At 48.3% G+C, this 15,000-nt stretch overlaps 1 long non-coding RNA gene across 1 annotated transcript in view; it reads right to left on the bottom strand.

The window, feature by feature from the left end:
• Positions 1-3,750: 3,750 nt before the first annotated feature.
• The window catches only part of LOC116975787, a 28,186-nt gene continuing 16,936 nt past the window's right edge, over positions 3,751-15,000 (bottom strand). Inside the window, exon 3 of the long non-coding RNA XR_004412774.1 lies at positions 3,751-3,764. This is a non-coding gene — a long non-coding RNA (uncharacterized LOC116975787). The remainder of the gene's footprint in view (positions 3,765-15,000) is intronic.

The raw sequence follows: 15,000 nt of genomic DNA, 5'->3' as shown, positions 1-15,000 counted from the left end.
CATAGAAACATAGAAAATAGGTGCAGGAGTAGAGGCCATTCGGCCCTTCGAGCCTGCACCGCCATTCGATATGATCATGGCTGATCATCCAACTCAGTATCCCGTACCTGCCTTCTCTCCATACCCCCTGATCCCTTTAGCCACAAGGGCCACATCTAACTCCCTCTTAAATATAGCCAATGAACTGGCCTCGACTACCTTCTGTGGCAGAGAATTCCACAGATTCATGCATCGCTTATAGATTTTTCATTCCTCTAACTAGGGTTTGTTGTACTTGGGATTTGATAGCTGCTATGCACTGGGTTAATCCAATGCCATCATCGCTTCAGGAGAAGGCAATTTCTAGCACATTATTTGTAGTGTTAATCTCTTGTCAGCCAGTGCACCTCAACGCTGATTTAACATGTACGGGCATTTGTACACTTTGATTATCTTAAGAGCGTGCAAACAAAATCTAACTGCTCATGGTTGATTTTCATAAGATCATAAGATCATAAGTGATAGGAGCAGAATTAGGCCATTCGGCCCATCCAGTCTACTCCGCCATTCAAGCTTCTTCTTGCGTATGGCGTGCACAGCCTAAAGTTGTAGGACACGGCATTGGGGGTTCAGTATTGATGTGGATAGAGAACTGGCTGGCAAACAGGAAGCAAAGAGTAGGAGTAAACGGGTCCTTTTCACAATGGCAGGCAGTGACTAGTGGGGTACCGCAAGGCTCAGTGCTGGGACCTCAGCTATTTACAATATATATTAATGATCTGGATGAGGGAATTGAAGGCAATATCTCCAAGTTTGCGGATGACACTAAGCTGGGGGGCAGTGTTAGCTGTGAGGAGGATGCTAGGAGACTGCAAGGTGACTTGGATAGGCTGGGTGAGTGGGCAAATGTTTGGCAGATGCAGTATAATGTGGATAAATGTGAGGTTATCCATTTTGGTGGCAAAAACAGGAAAGCAGACTATTATCTAAATGGTGGCCGACTAGGAAAAGGGGAGATGCAGCGAGACCTGGGTGTCATGGTACACCAGTCATTGAAAGTGGGCATGCAGGTGCAGCAGGCAGTGAAGAAAGCGAATGGTATGTTAGCTTTCATAGCAAAAGGATTTGAGTATAGGAGCAGGGAGGTTCTACTGCAGTTGTACAGGGTCTTGGTGAGACCACACCTGGAGTATTGCGTACAGTTTTGGTCTCCAAATCTGAGGAAGGACATTATTGCCATAGAGGGAGTGCAGAGGAGGTTCACCAGACTGATTTCTGGGATGTCAGGACTGTCTTATGAAGAAAGACTGGATAGACTTGGTTTATACTCTCTAGAATTTAGGAGATTGAGAGGGGATCTTATAGAAACTTATAAAATTCTTAAGGGGTTGGACAGGCTAGATGCAGGAAGATTGCTCCCGATGTTGGGGAAGTCCAGGACAAGGGGTCACAGCTTAAGGATAAGGGGGAAATCCTTTAAAACCGAGATGAGAAGAACTTTTTTCACACAGAGAGTGGTGAATCTCTGGAACTCTCTGCCACAGAGGGTAGTTGAGGCCAGTTCATTGGCTATATTTAAGAGGGAGTTAGATGTGGCCCTTGTGGCTAAGGGGATCAGAGGGTATGGAGAGAAGGCAGGTACGGGATACTGAGTTGGATGATCAGCCATGATCATATTGAATGGCGGTGCAGGCTCGAAGGGCCGAATGGCCTACTCCTGCACCTAATTTCTATGTTTCTATGTTTCTAACTTGCTCTATTTGATCTTATTTAATTGTGCACGCCGGGTTGATTGCATTCGTCAAAACAGGGTGGACCACGTGAAGGTTGCAATCTCCCATCCCCGTCATTCAATCATGGCTGATCTATCTCTCCCTCCTCACCCCATTCTCCTGCCTTCTCCCCATAACCCCAGACATCCGTACTAATCGAGATTCTATCTATCTCTGCCTTAAATATATCCACTCACTTTTTCCTCGAGGGAGATGCGTTTTTTTCCCGTGTCGTATCTCTGTCCGCACTGCGGCCTAACATCGAGGAGCTGGCCGCCTCTTGCCGTGGATCGACCTTGGGAGCTCCAACTGCGGGAGCCTGCGGACTTAACATCGTGGAGCTCGCAGTCCCTTGGTCCCTCCAAGGCGCGGGAGCTTTGATCGCGCCGATCGACGGAGCTTCGACCGCCGTCTGCGGGAACTTTGACCTCCGGCTGCAGGAAGTTCGATCGCCCCGACTGCGGGTGGTTCGACAGCCCTGGCCGCGGGAGAAAAGGAGAAAAGACAACACGTTATTGCCTTCCATCACAGTGGGGAATGTGGGGAATCCGCTGTGGTGGATGTTTATGTTAATCTTTATGTAGTTGTGTGTCTTGTTGCTATTTTCTGGTATGACTGTATGGCAAATCAAATTTCACAGTGCCTTAAATGGTACACGTGACAATAAAGGACCATTGAAACATTGACCATGTGGGTTTTCTCCGGGTGCTCCTGTTTCCTCACACATCCCAAAGACATGCAGGTTTGCCAGTGGTGCTAAACATGAACTGCAGATGCTGGTTTATACCAAAGATAAACACAAAATGCTGGAGTAACTCAACGGGCCAGGCAGCATCTCCGCAGAAAATGGATAGATGACGTTTTGGGTCAGGGTCTCGACTCGCAACGGCTCCTATTCCTTTTCTCCAGAGATGCTGCTCGACCAGCTGAGTTACTCCATCCAGCATTTTGTGTCTATCTCTCAGGTTTCTATGTTAATTGGCTTCTGTAAATTGTACCTGATGTGTGTAGGAAAGAACTAGTGTGCGGGGATCGCTGGTTGGTGTGGACTCGGTGGGCCGAAGGGCCTGTTTCCATGCTGTATAGGCGCTGTCCCACTGCGGCGACCTAATCCACGAGTTAAGAAGACTGTCTTCGACCTTCAAGCTCGAGGTCACTCGCCTGGAAAACCTCGAGCTGGATCGACCGTCAGCGTTGAAACCATGAGCTGGATCGACCGTCCGCACACACACACACGCACGCACACGCACACGCACGCGCACGCGCACGCACACACACACGCACACACGCACACCTGTACACACACACACACACACACACGCACGCACGCACGCACGCACGCACGCACGCACGCACGCACGCACGCACACACACACACACACACACACACACACGCACACCACCACACACACACACACACACACACACGCACACACACACCACCACACACACACAACACACACAACACACACACACCATCACGCACACCACACACACACACACACACACACACCCAGCACACACACACACACAAGCACCACTACACGCCACCACCACACACACACACACACAACACACCAGCACACACATCTACACCACCACACCACCACAACCGCACAAACACAACACAACACACAACACACACACAACACACACACACACACACAGACCACACGAGCCACAGCACACGACACACACACTCACACCACCACATACACACACACACACCACACCACACAACTCACAAGCAAACCACCCACACACCCACACACACAGCACACACACACACACTCAACCCACACACCACACACCACACACTTCTCTCTTCAGCAGCACACACAACACACACAACACCACACACATACCACACACGACACACTACACTGCACTCTCTCGCTTGCGCGGTGCGCGCGCACACACACACACACACACACACACACACACACACACACACACACACACACACACATCACATCACAAAGACGGGGGCCAGGGAAAGTGGGGGAGCGCTGTCTAAAATTCACACCCACGATGAAGAGGAAGGTTAACGGCTGCCACAGTGTACAGTAAGTCCTTTAGAGAGCGCGGGGGGGGGTGGGGGGGGGAGGGGGGGGAGAGAAGGGGAGAGAAGGGAGGGAAGGGGAGAGAAGGGGAGAGAAGGAGTGGAGACACTTTTAAGATGTATAATAAAGTTTAGCGGGCTTTTTACCTACCGGTCGGTTTTCCTTGGTCCTGAAAACTCCAATGAGCCAATCAAAATGCCCGGTCAGCGAAGGAGATGGCCTACGGCTGCCCTCGACTGCCTGTAACTACATAGCGACCCCATTCCACTGCACTACGAGCTAAAAAAAACCATGCCGACCAAATTTTACTCGCGGAAATTTTTTCAACATGCTGCAAAATTTCCCGCGACCTAGCTGAGGCCGCGAGTATTCGGGAACTTCCCTCGAGCATGAAGAAGAGTTCCAGTGACCTCATATGACCTACTAGGACCACGTGTCGACCATGCTGCGAGTTTGAGTCATGGGCAAACTCGTCTAAACTCGCAGATTAGGTCGCCGCAGTGGGACAGCCCCTTATCTCTAAACTAAAGTAAACAAATTCCTAACCTACACACTGTGGAGATATTCTTAGATCCCGGTCAATTCCTGTGTCATAAATTGCTGTGGATAGGAATGAAAAGAGACACAAAGTGCTGGAGTAACTCAGCGGATTAGAATCACCTCCATTTGGCGAGTAACTGATGTGTGTGATCTATCACCACATTTGAGAGATAAAGTAATATCTCCTTCATTTCATCATTCAGCAGAGTTGGAAACCAATTCTGTAAATAATCTCTTTCATCGCTTTTTATATTGCTCTCGCTTTTAGTTTAGCTTAGTTTAGTTTAGTTTAGAGATAGCGCGTGGAAACAGGCCCTTCGGCCCATCAAGTCCGCGCTAACCAGCGATCCCCGCAAGCTAACACTATCCTACACCCACTAGGGACAATTTTGTACATCTGTACCAAGCCAATTAACCTACAAAGCTTTAAGGGCCTGTCCCACTTGGCGATTTTTTCGGCGACTGCCGGCATCATTGACTGACGTATCAGGTCACCTAAAAAAGTCGCGGCGTGACGACGTATCGCCGTGGGATGTTTCCTCAAGTGTCGCTGCATTTTTTATTGTCGCCGCTGGATATGTTTAAAATCTTTCGGCGACCCTGATACGTCAGTCAATGACGCCGGCAGTCGCCGAAAAAAATCTCCCAGTGGGACAGGCCCTGAACGTCTTTGGAGTGTGGGAGGAGACCGAAGATCTCGGAGAAATCCCGCGCAGGTCACGGGGAGAAGTTACAAATTCCGTACAGACAGCACCCGTAGTCGGGATCGAACCCGGGTCTCTGGCGCTGTGAGGCAGCAACTCTACCGCTGCGCCACCGTGCCGCGGATGTTGCGCGTAATTTATCACCACCATTGGGAGATAAAGTTGTATCTCCTTGGTTTCATCCTTCCTGAACTGCAATCCAATCTCTGCGAATAATGTCTTTCACCACTTTTTTAAATTGCTCTCACTTTTGCAGGATCTTAATCTTTTAATGAGTATGGCTAGAATTCAAGAACAAAAATTGTAACCGGTCCTTCTTTGCCCATTAATTGGATTCCAGCAGAAGGATTTAAATCTCATTCAGTTCTTGTGATGACGCACACACCTCCAGATTCAGGACCAGTTTCTTCCCAGCTGTTATCAGGCAACTGAACCATCCTACCACAACCAGAGAGCAGTCCTGAACTACTATCTACCTCATTGGGGTGACCCTCGGACTATCCTTGATCGGACTTTACTGGCTTTACCTTGCACTGAACGTTATTCACCTGTCATCATCACGACTTACCACCGGGTGGCGCCAGTAATGGCTGCCTCGCCAACAGTCTGTCTGTCCCTTCCTTCCTTGTGATTTAATTGTAAGTGTTAAATGTATGTTTTTAGTCTTCTTTAGATTGTTTTATGTGGGGGGCGGGATTGGGGGAAACTTTTTCTAATCTCTTACCTCGACGGAGATGTGATTTTTTTCCCGTACCTTATCTCCGTCCGCGCTGCCGCCTAACATCGAGGAGTTGGCGGCCTTTGCTGGAGACCAGCTTTGGAGAGCTCCACCGCTGGGAGCCTACGGGACTTTAACATCGATCACTTTGCGCGGGATCGACCTTGGAGTTCCAACCGTGAGTGCTTGTGTACTTAACATCACAGAGCCCGCGGCCTCTGGTCAGAGACCGACTTGGGGAACTCCAAACCACAGGCGTTTCGACCGGCCCGACGCGGGAGTTTCGATTGCCCCGGCGCGGGGGACTTCGACTGCCAGTCACGCGAGTTTCGATCGCCCCGACGGATGGTTCGATTCCCCTGACCGCGGGAGAATAAAGAAGAAGTTTGGACTTTATTGCCTTCCATCACAGTGGGGAATGTGGGAAATCCACTGTGGTGGATGTTTATGTTAACTTTTATGTAGTTGTGTGTCTTGTTGCTTTTTTTTCCCCATATGGCTGTATGGTAATTCGCATATCACTGTACCTTAATGGATACATGTGACAATAAAAGACCTTTGAAACCTTTGCATTTATAGGCTGTAACGGCTCGATTGTAATCATGTATTGTCTTTCTGCTGCCTGGTTAGCGCGCAACAAAAGCTTTTCACTGTACCTCGGTATGCGTGACAATAAACTAAACTAAACTGAACTGAACGGAAGTCTATTGTTAGCTCAATGCTGACTGTACACCCCCTAGGTTGAGGTTGGTCCGCATTGTATTCGAAGTTAGAGTTGTTTGTTAAAACTCTGTGTGGGGAGAAAGGATATTTGCAAAAAGTGGTGAACACTGCCCAGTCCATCACAGGTACTGACCTCCCTCCTCACCATCGAAGGGATCTACAGGAGTCGCTGCCTCAAAAAGGCAGCCAGCATCATCAGAGACCCCCACCATCCTGGCCACACACTCATTTCACTCCCGGCATCGGGAAGAAGGTACAGGCGTTTGAAAGGCAAGTGAGTTACGGAGATAACGGGGGAAGATCAACTGGAGGAAGCCCACGCGGTCACCGGGAGAATGTACAAATTCCACACAGACAGCACACAAGGTCAGGATCGAACCCGGGTCTCTGGCGCTGTGCGGCAGCAACTCTACCGTTGCGCCACTCCTAAAATACTAATGTGAAACTATACACGGTGGCGCAGCGATGGCGTTGCAGCCTTACAGAGAATGCAGCGCCGGAGACACGAGTTCAATCCCGACTACGGGTGCCGCCTGTACGGAGTCTGTACGTTCTCACCGTGACCTGCGTGGGTTTTCTCCGAGATCTTCAGTTTCCTCCCACACTCCAAAGACATACAGGTTTGTCAGGTAATTGGCTTGGTGTAAATGTAAAAATTGTCCCTAGTGGGTGTAGGATGGTGTTGATGAGCAGGGATCGCTGGTCGGCGCGGATCGAAGGGCCTGTGTCCGCGCTGTATCTCTAAACTAAACAGAACTAAACAAATTGCTAGTTAGTTAGTTCGTTTTGTTTATTGTCACGTGGTACAGTGAAAAGCTTTTGTTGCGTGCTAACCAGTCAGCGGAAAGACAGTACATGATTACAATTGATCCATTTACAGTGTATAGATACACTTAATCACTTAAGATAACCTTTTGTGGAATATAAGATGCAGTGAATTATTATTTTTCTTTATATTAGACAATAGACAATAGGTGCAGGAGTAGGCCATTCGGCCCTTCGAGCCTGCACCGCCATTCAATGTGATCATGGCTGATCATCCCCAATCAGTACCCCGTTCCTGCCTTCTCCCCATATCCCCTGACTCCGCTATCTTTAAGAGCCCTATCTAGCTCTCTCTTGAAAGCATCCAGAGAACCTGCCTCCACCGCCCTCTGAGGCAGAGAATTCCACAAACTCACGAGTCTCTGTGTGAAAAAGTGTTTCCTCGTCTCCGTTCTAAATGGCTTGCTCTTTATTCTTAAACTGTGGCCCCTGGTTCTGGACTCCCCCAACATCGGGAACATATTCATTTCTTTCTAAAATTAAAATTTCAAATGTTATTCATATTGGCTTCAGATCGCTCAGCACTGCAGTGATTTTTGAAAATAATTAGCGGACTGGTTACTCTTGAGATTATTTTACATGATACAAGAACCTTGAGGTGTCTTTCAGCTTTCTGTTAGGGATGCGTGCCTAGCAACTAAATTTCTTCCTTTTTAGATGCTCTAAATAAGTGCTGCGTAAACGAAAAACAGCCAATTAAGATCCCTGACCAAGAATTGTGAAATGGTGAAAAGTGTGCTCCGGGCTGCCAGAGTACAGCGTTGTTTTATTCTGCAGCAACAGGACTGGTTTCAGTCGGAAATAACTGCAGACGCTGGTTTAAATCGAAGGTTAATCTTAATATTGAAACATGTAAGATTATTAAGGATTTGGACGCGCTAGAGGCAGGAAACATGTTCCCGATGTTGGGGGAGTCCAGAACCAGGGGCCACAGTTTAAGAATAAGGGGTAGGCCATTTAGAACGGAGACGAGGAAACACTTTATCTCACAGAGAGTTGTGAGTCTGTGGAATTCTCTGCCTCAGAGGGCGGTGGAGGCCAGTTCTCTGGATGCTTTCAAGAGAGAGCTAGATAGGGCTCTTAAAGATAGCAGAGTCAGGGGATATGGGGAGAAGGCAGGAACGGGGTACTGATTGGGGATGATCAGCCATGGTCACATTGAATAGCGGTGCTGGCTCGAAGGGCCGAATGGCCGGCTCCTGCACCTATTGTCTATTGTCTATTGCAGACACAAAATGCTGGAGTAACTCAGCAGGGACAGGCAGCATCTCTGGAGGGAAGGAATGGGTGACGTTTCGGGTCGAGACCCTTCTTCAGACTGACGTCTGCTTGTTTCAGTGCTGTTTGACTCCGTGACCTTATGCCCGCGTTTGGTCCACATCCCTCTAAACCTCTCCTATCCATGTACCTGTCCAAATGCCTTTTAAATGCTGTCATGGTACCAAGTGGGAGGGTGGTTCAATAGACAATATTCAGTTGCCTGATAACAGCTTTTAGTTTCGTTTCGTTTAGTGATACATCGTGGAAACAGGCCCTTCGGCCCACCGAACAACCCCCACACATCAATACTGTCCTACACACATTAGGGACAATTCACACGTACCATTTAACCTACATACCCGTACGTCTTTGGAGTGTGGATCTCGGATCTCGGAGAAAACCCACTCAGGTCACGGGGAGAACGTACAAACTCCGTACAGACAGCACCCGTAGTCAGGATCGAACCCGGGTCGCTGGTGCTGCAAGCGCTGTAAGGCAGCAACTCTACCGCTGCGCCACCGCAGCCGGGAAGAACCTGTCCCCAGAATCTGGAGGTGTGTGTCTTCACACTTCTATACCTCTTGCCCGATGGGAGGGGGGAGAAGAGGGAGTGACCGGGGTGGGAGACTGGTCCTTGATTATGCTGCTGGCCTTGCCGAGGCAGTGTGAGCTGTCAAAGGAGTGTCTTTAACATGGCATTAATGCCCCATAGATGAAAAGACATCTGGACATATATATATATTTAGGACAGGTTTAGAGGAATATACAGGCCAAACATGGGCAGGTGGGACTAGTCTAGATAGAGCATCATTGGTTGGCATGGACAAGTCGGGCCGAAGGGCCTGTTTCAGTGCCGTTTGACTCTGACTTTATGTCCACATTTACATATATCCCTCTAATCCTTTCCTATCCATGTACCTGTCCGAATGTCTTCTAAATGTTGTTATAATACTTGCCTCACCTGCCTCCTCCATACACCCACTGAGTAAAAATATTACCACTGGGGTTCCTATTAAATTTTTCCCTTCTCACCTTCAACCTATGCCCTCTGACTTTAGACTTTAGAGATACAGTGGAGAAACAGGCCCTTCAGCCCACCACGTCTGCGCTGACCAGCGATCACCCCATGCACTAACACTATCCCACACACACTATGGAAGGTCACCCATCCTTTTTCTCCAGAGATGCTGCCTGTCCCGATGAGTTATGCCCCTGTCCCACTTAAGAAACCTGAACGGAAACCTCTGGAGACTTTGCGCCCCACCCAAGGTTTCCGTGCGGTTCCCGGAGGTTTTTGTCAGTCTCCCTAATGGTCGAAAGTGGTTTCCGCTTCTTCTATGTTCCGGCGATAATTTCAAAAAATTCAAAACCGGCCTCGACTAAAAATAGGTTGCCGTTTAAAAAATCGGTAATTTTTTATTCGAAGCCGGTTGCGATGCTAGTTGAAGGTGGTTGCCGGAGGTTGCAGGTGGTTGCCGGAGGTTGCAGGTGGTTGCCAGAGGTTGCAGGTGGTTGCCGGAGGTTTCAGGTGGTTGCCGGAGGTTGCAGGTAGTGGAAGGTAAGACCTTCCACTACCTGCAACCACCGGCAACCACCTACAACTAGCATCGCAACCGGCTCCGCACGAAAACCGTGGGGGGGGGGGGGGGGGGGGGCGCACAAAGTCTCCAGAGGTTTCCGTTCAGGTTTCCTAAGTGGGACCGGGGCATAACTCTAGCCCTATGTGTCTATCTTAGGAGAATTCGACGTTCATATTGTTGGTTACGTCTTGTATATCTTGACTGAACTAGTAGAAATATACAATTTACAGACAGCGATTAACAATAGACAATTGACAATAGGTGCAGGAGTAGGCCATTCGGCCCTTCGAACCTGCACGTCTTTGCGGTGTGGGAGGAAACCGGATCACCCGGAGAAGACCCACGTAGGTGAAAAACCCCGGGCATCCCCTCCATATAATTCTGGAGAGTCAAAAGAGCACTCGGAACAACAACCGGCTCCTCTCCCTGCCCTGTAGAACGGAGCGGTTCAGGAGATCCTTCACCCCTGCAGCCATTAGATTTTATAATTCGGACCGCTAGGCTGTAGGGGGATGCATTTTGCAATTTTTAATTTTTAATTGTTAATTATTGGTCTTTTTAAGTATTTATTGCTCTCAGGTAGTGTCCACATTGTATTCTATGTATTTTCTGTCTGCGTTCGTTTTGAATCTGTGGGTTTGTTGGTTGGGGGCTTCTGGACATCTGAATTTCCCTGAGGGGATCAATAAAGTATTTATTATTATTATTATTATTATTATTATTATTAGGTCACGGGGAGAATCCTCAAACTCCGTGCGGACAGCGCCCGTAGTCAGGATCGAACCTGGTCTCCGGCGCTGTGTGGCAGCAACTCTACCGCAGCACCACCGATGCTGCCTGACCCGCTGAGTTACTCCAGCATTTTGTGTATTTAAAAAAAAAAAAGATGAACAATCCTGTGGCCAGTCGGTGAGGGTGAAGGGATGCGTCCAAAAGCTGTGCTTTTGAAACAGATAAGATTATTAAGGGCTTGGACACGCTAGAGGCAGGAAACATGTTCCCGATGTTGGGGGGAAGTCTAGAACCAGGGGCCACAGTTTAAGAATAAGGGGCAGGCCATTTAGAACGGAGATGTGGAAAAACCTTTTCACCCAGAGAGTTGCGAATCTGTGGAATTCTCTGCCTCAGAGGGCGGTGGAGGCAGGTTCTCTGGATACTTTCAAGAGAGAGCTAGATAGGGCTCTTAAAGATAACGGTGTCAGGGGAAATGGGGGTGAAGGCAGGAACGGGGTACTGATTGTGGATGATCAGCAATGAGTGAATGGCGGTACTGGCTCAAAGGGCCGAATGGCCTACTCCTGCATTTATTGTACTTTTGTCGGCTAAGGAGATTGATGTGGAGGCAACAAAAATATGTTGTCTGTCGTGACTAGAGAACTCTAGTTAGGTTCAGCGTGGGGGTGGGGGGGGGAGGCACCGTGAAGGACAATGGAGGACCCAGTGTTGGGGGGGGGGATGGGGGGGAACGCCAGGAGGGACGGTGGGAGAACCAATGGGGACCCGGTGTGTGTGTGTAATCCTGCGTTTGTTTGTTTGTTTGTTTGTTTGTTTGTTTGTTCCGTGGTTCGGGTTAAGGCGCGGTGCACACGGCAGGCAGCCAACAGTCGCTTGCCTCGAACCTTGTCGTGTACGTTGTGACAGTCGGCAGACCGATTCCTCTCCAGGGATGAATAAAGTGTCATCGTATTCCATCGTGTCGTATCGTAGCAGAATTCTTTGGGTTCTGACCTCCCCAGAGGAGCGTGGATGGGTGAAGCTCAACTGACTTGGTACTGGAGTTGGGCGTTTCAACGCCAGCATGTGGAGATGGGGGCCCAGCCTGTGAATGCATGGGGCAGAACAACAGGCAGCCAACCATGCCAATAGACAATTGACAATAGACAATAGACAACAGGTGCAGGAGTAGGCCATTCGGCCCTTCAAGCCAGCAATGTGATCATGGCTGATCATCCACAATCAGTACCCCGTTCCTGCCTTCTCCCCATAACCCCTGACTCCGCTATTTTTAAGAGCCCTATCTAGCTCTCTTTTGAAAGCACCCAGAGAACCGGCCTCCACCGCCCTCTGAGGCAGAGAATTCCACAGACTCACCACTCTCTGTGAGAAAAAGTGTATCCTCGTCTCCGTTCTAAATGGCTTACTCCTTATTCTTAAACTGTGGCCCCTGGTTCTGGACTCCCCCAACATCGGGAACATGTTTCCTGCCTCTAGCGTGTCCAAACCATTGACATTCTTATATGTTTCACTGAGATTCCCTCTCATCCTTCTAAACTCCAGCGTGTATAAGCCCAGCCGCTCCATTCTCTCAGCATATGTCAGTCAATGACAGCATATGACATCCCTGTGTGCCCGCTCTACCACCCACCAAATAGAGCTCAGGGCCCGGCGGACATTGATGCCAACAGAGACAACAACGTGGCTGCTCAACACCCGGCTTGAGATCTAACTATTCCTTTGGTTTATTTATGTTTCATTCGCAAGAAGAAGAAGCAGCAGCAGCAGAATCAGAAGTGACCTGGCCAATAACTCAGCGTGTACGATTTCACATGGAAACGACGGCTTGCACAATCTAACCAGACTTAAAGCGCTTAAATGTGAGGTCAGTGTATTAAAACACAATGCCAATTGATCCATTTTCCGCGTTGCAAATTGTACTTTGAATTCCATCTCCCTGCACCTAATGATTTGCAAAGCATGCAACAACTGATATTGATACGGAAGTCGTGCTTTGGGCTAAGAGGATTAATTGCCAGGTGTTCATTAACTCGTTGACCCTCATTCCCAATCAGGCGTTACCCTGGTGCATATTTAAGAAAAGAATGCGTTACCAAATGTCCCCGGAAGCAACTGACTAGTTAATGTAATGTCCGGAGAAGTGTAGTTTTTGTCTGATTTATCAGACCATTGTAATGCATTTTAACAGCGATTGTCAAAGATACATGGAGACCACGATGATATAATGTAGGCAGGCACGGTGGCGCAGAGGTAGAGATGCTGCCTCACAGCGCCAGATTCTATGGTTCGATCCCGACTGCAGGTGCTGTCTGTGCGGAGTTTGCACGTTCTCACCGTGACCTGCGTGGGTTTTCTCCCAAGTCAAGTCATGTCAAGTCAAGTTTATTCGTCACGTACGCATACGAGATGTGCAGTGAAATGAAAAGTGGCAATGCTCGCGGACTTTGTGCAAAAAACTACAAAACAGAATGGAACAGAATCAGTAATTACATATTGGTGAGAAAAAAAAAAGAAAAAAACCCAGTAATTTTCAAAAGATACAACACAACAACAGATCTTTGGTTTCCTCCCACACTCCAAAGACATACAGGTTTGTAGGTTAATTGGCTTGGTGTGTGTATAAATTGTCCCTAGTGTGTGTGTGTAGGATAGTGTTAGTTTGCGGGGATTGCTGGTCAATAGACAATAGACAATAGGTCCAGGAGTAGGCCATTCGACCCTTTGAGCCAGCACCGCCATTCAATGTGATCACGGCTGATCATCCCCAGTCAGTACCCCGTTCCTGCCTTCTCCCCATATCCCTTGACTCCGCTATCTTTAAGATCTCTATCTAACTCTCTCTTGAAAGCATCTAGAGAACCGGCCTCCACCGCCCTCTGAGGCAAAGAATTCCACAGACGTATAACTCTCTGTGAGAAAAAGTATTTTCTCAACTCCGTTCTAAATGGCTTACCCCTTATTCTTAAACTGTGGCCCCTGGTTCTGGACTCCCCCAACATCGGGAACATATTTCCTGTCTCTAGCTTGTCCAAAGCCTTAATAATCTTATATGTTTCAATAAGATCCCTTCTCATCCTTCAAAATTCCAGAGTATACAAGCCCAGTCGCTCCATCTATCAACATATGACAGTGCCGCCATTGCGGGAATTAACCTTGTAAACCTACACTGTACTCCCTCAATAGCAAGAATGACCTTCCTCAAATTTGGAGACCAAAACTGCACACAATACTCCAGGTGTGGTCTCACTAGGGCCCAGTACAACTGCAGAAGGACCTCTTTGCTCCTATATTCAACTCCTCTTGTCTTGAAGGCCAACATGCCATTCGCTTTCTTCACTGCCTGCTGTACCTGCATGCTTACTTTCAGTGACTGATGAACAAGGACCCCCAGAACCCGTTGTACTTCCCCTTTTCCCAACTTGACACCATTTAGATAATAATCTGTCTTCCTGCTTTTGCCACCAAAGTGGATAACCTCATATTTATCCACATTAAACTTCATCTGCCATGCATCTGCCCACTCCCTCAACCTGTCCAAATCACCCTGCATTCTCATAGCATCCTCCTCACAGTTCACACTGCCACCCAGCTTTGTGTCATCTGCAAATTTGCTAATGTTACTTTCAATCCCTTCATCTAAATCATTGATGTGTATTGTAAATAGCTGTGGTCCCAGGACCGAGCCTTGCGGTACCCCACTAGTCACTGCCTGCCATTCTGAAAGGGACCCGTTAATCCCTACTCTTTGTTTCCTGTCTGTCAACCAATTTTCTATCCATGTCAGCACCCTACCCCCAATACCATGTGCTCTGATTTTGCCCACTAATCTCCTATGTGGGACCTAATCAAATGTTTTCTGAAAGTCCAGGTACACTACATCCACTGGCTCTCCCTTATCCATTTTCCTAGTTACAGCCACAAAAAATTCCAGAAGATTAGTCAAGCATGATTTCCCCATTGTAAATCCATGCTGACTCGGACCGATCCTGTTACTGCTATCCAAATGTGCCGCTATTTCATCTTTTATAATTGACTCCAGCAACTTCCCCACCACCGATGTCAGGCTAAGTGGTCTATAATTCCCTGTTTTCTCTCTCCCGC

Source organism: Amblyraja radiata, chromosome 8, assembly GCF_010909765.2.
Source record: "Amblyraja radiata isolate CabotCenter1 chromosome 8, sAmbRad1.1.pri, whole genome shotgun sequence".
Classification (NCBI taxonomy): Eukaryota; Metazoa; Chordata; class Chondrichthyes; order Rajiformes; family Rajidae; genus Amblyraja; species Amblyraja radiata.
Note: the sequence above shows the minus strand (reverse complement) of the source record. Positions and strands in the feature narration are given on the sequence as shown.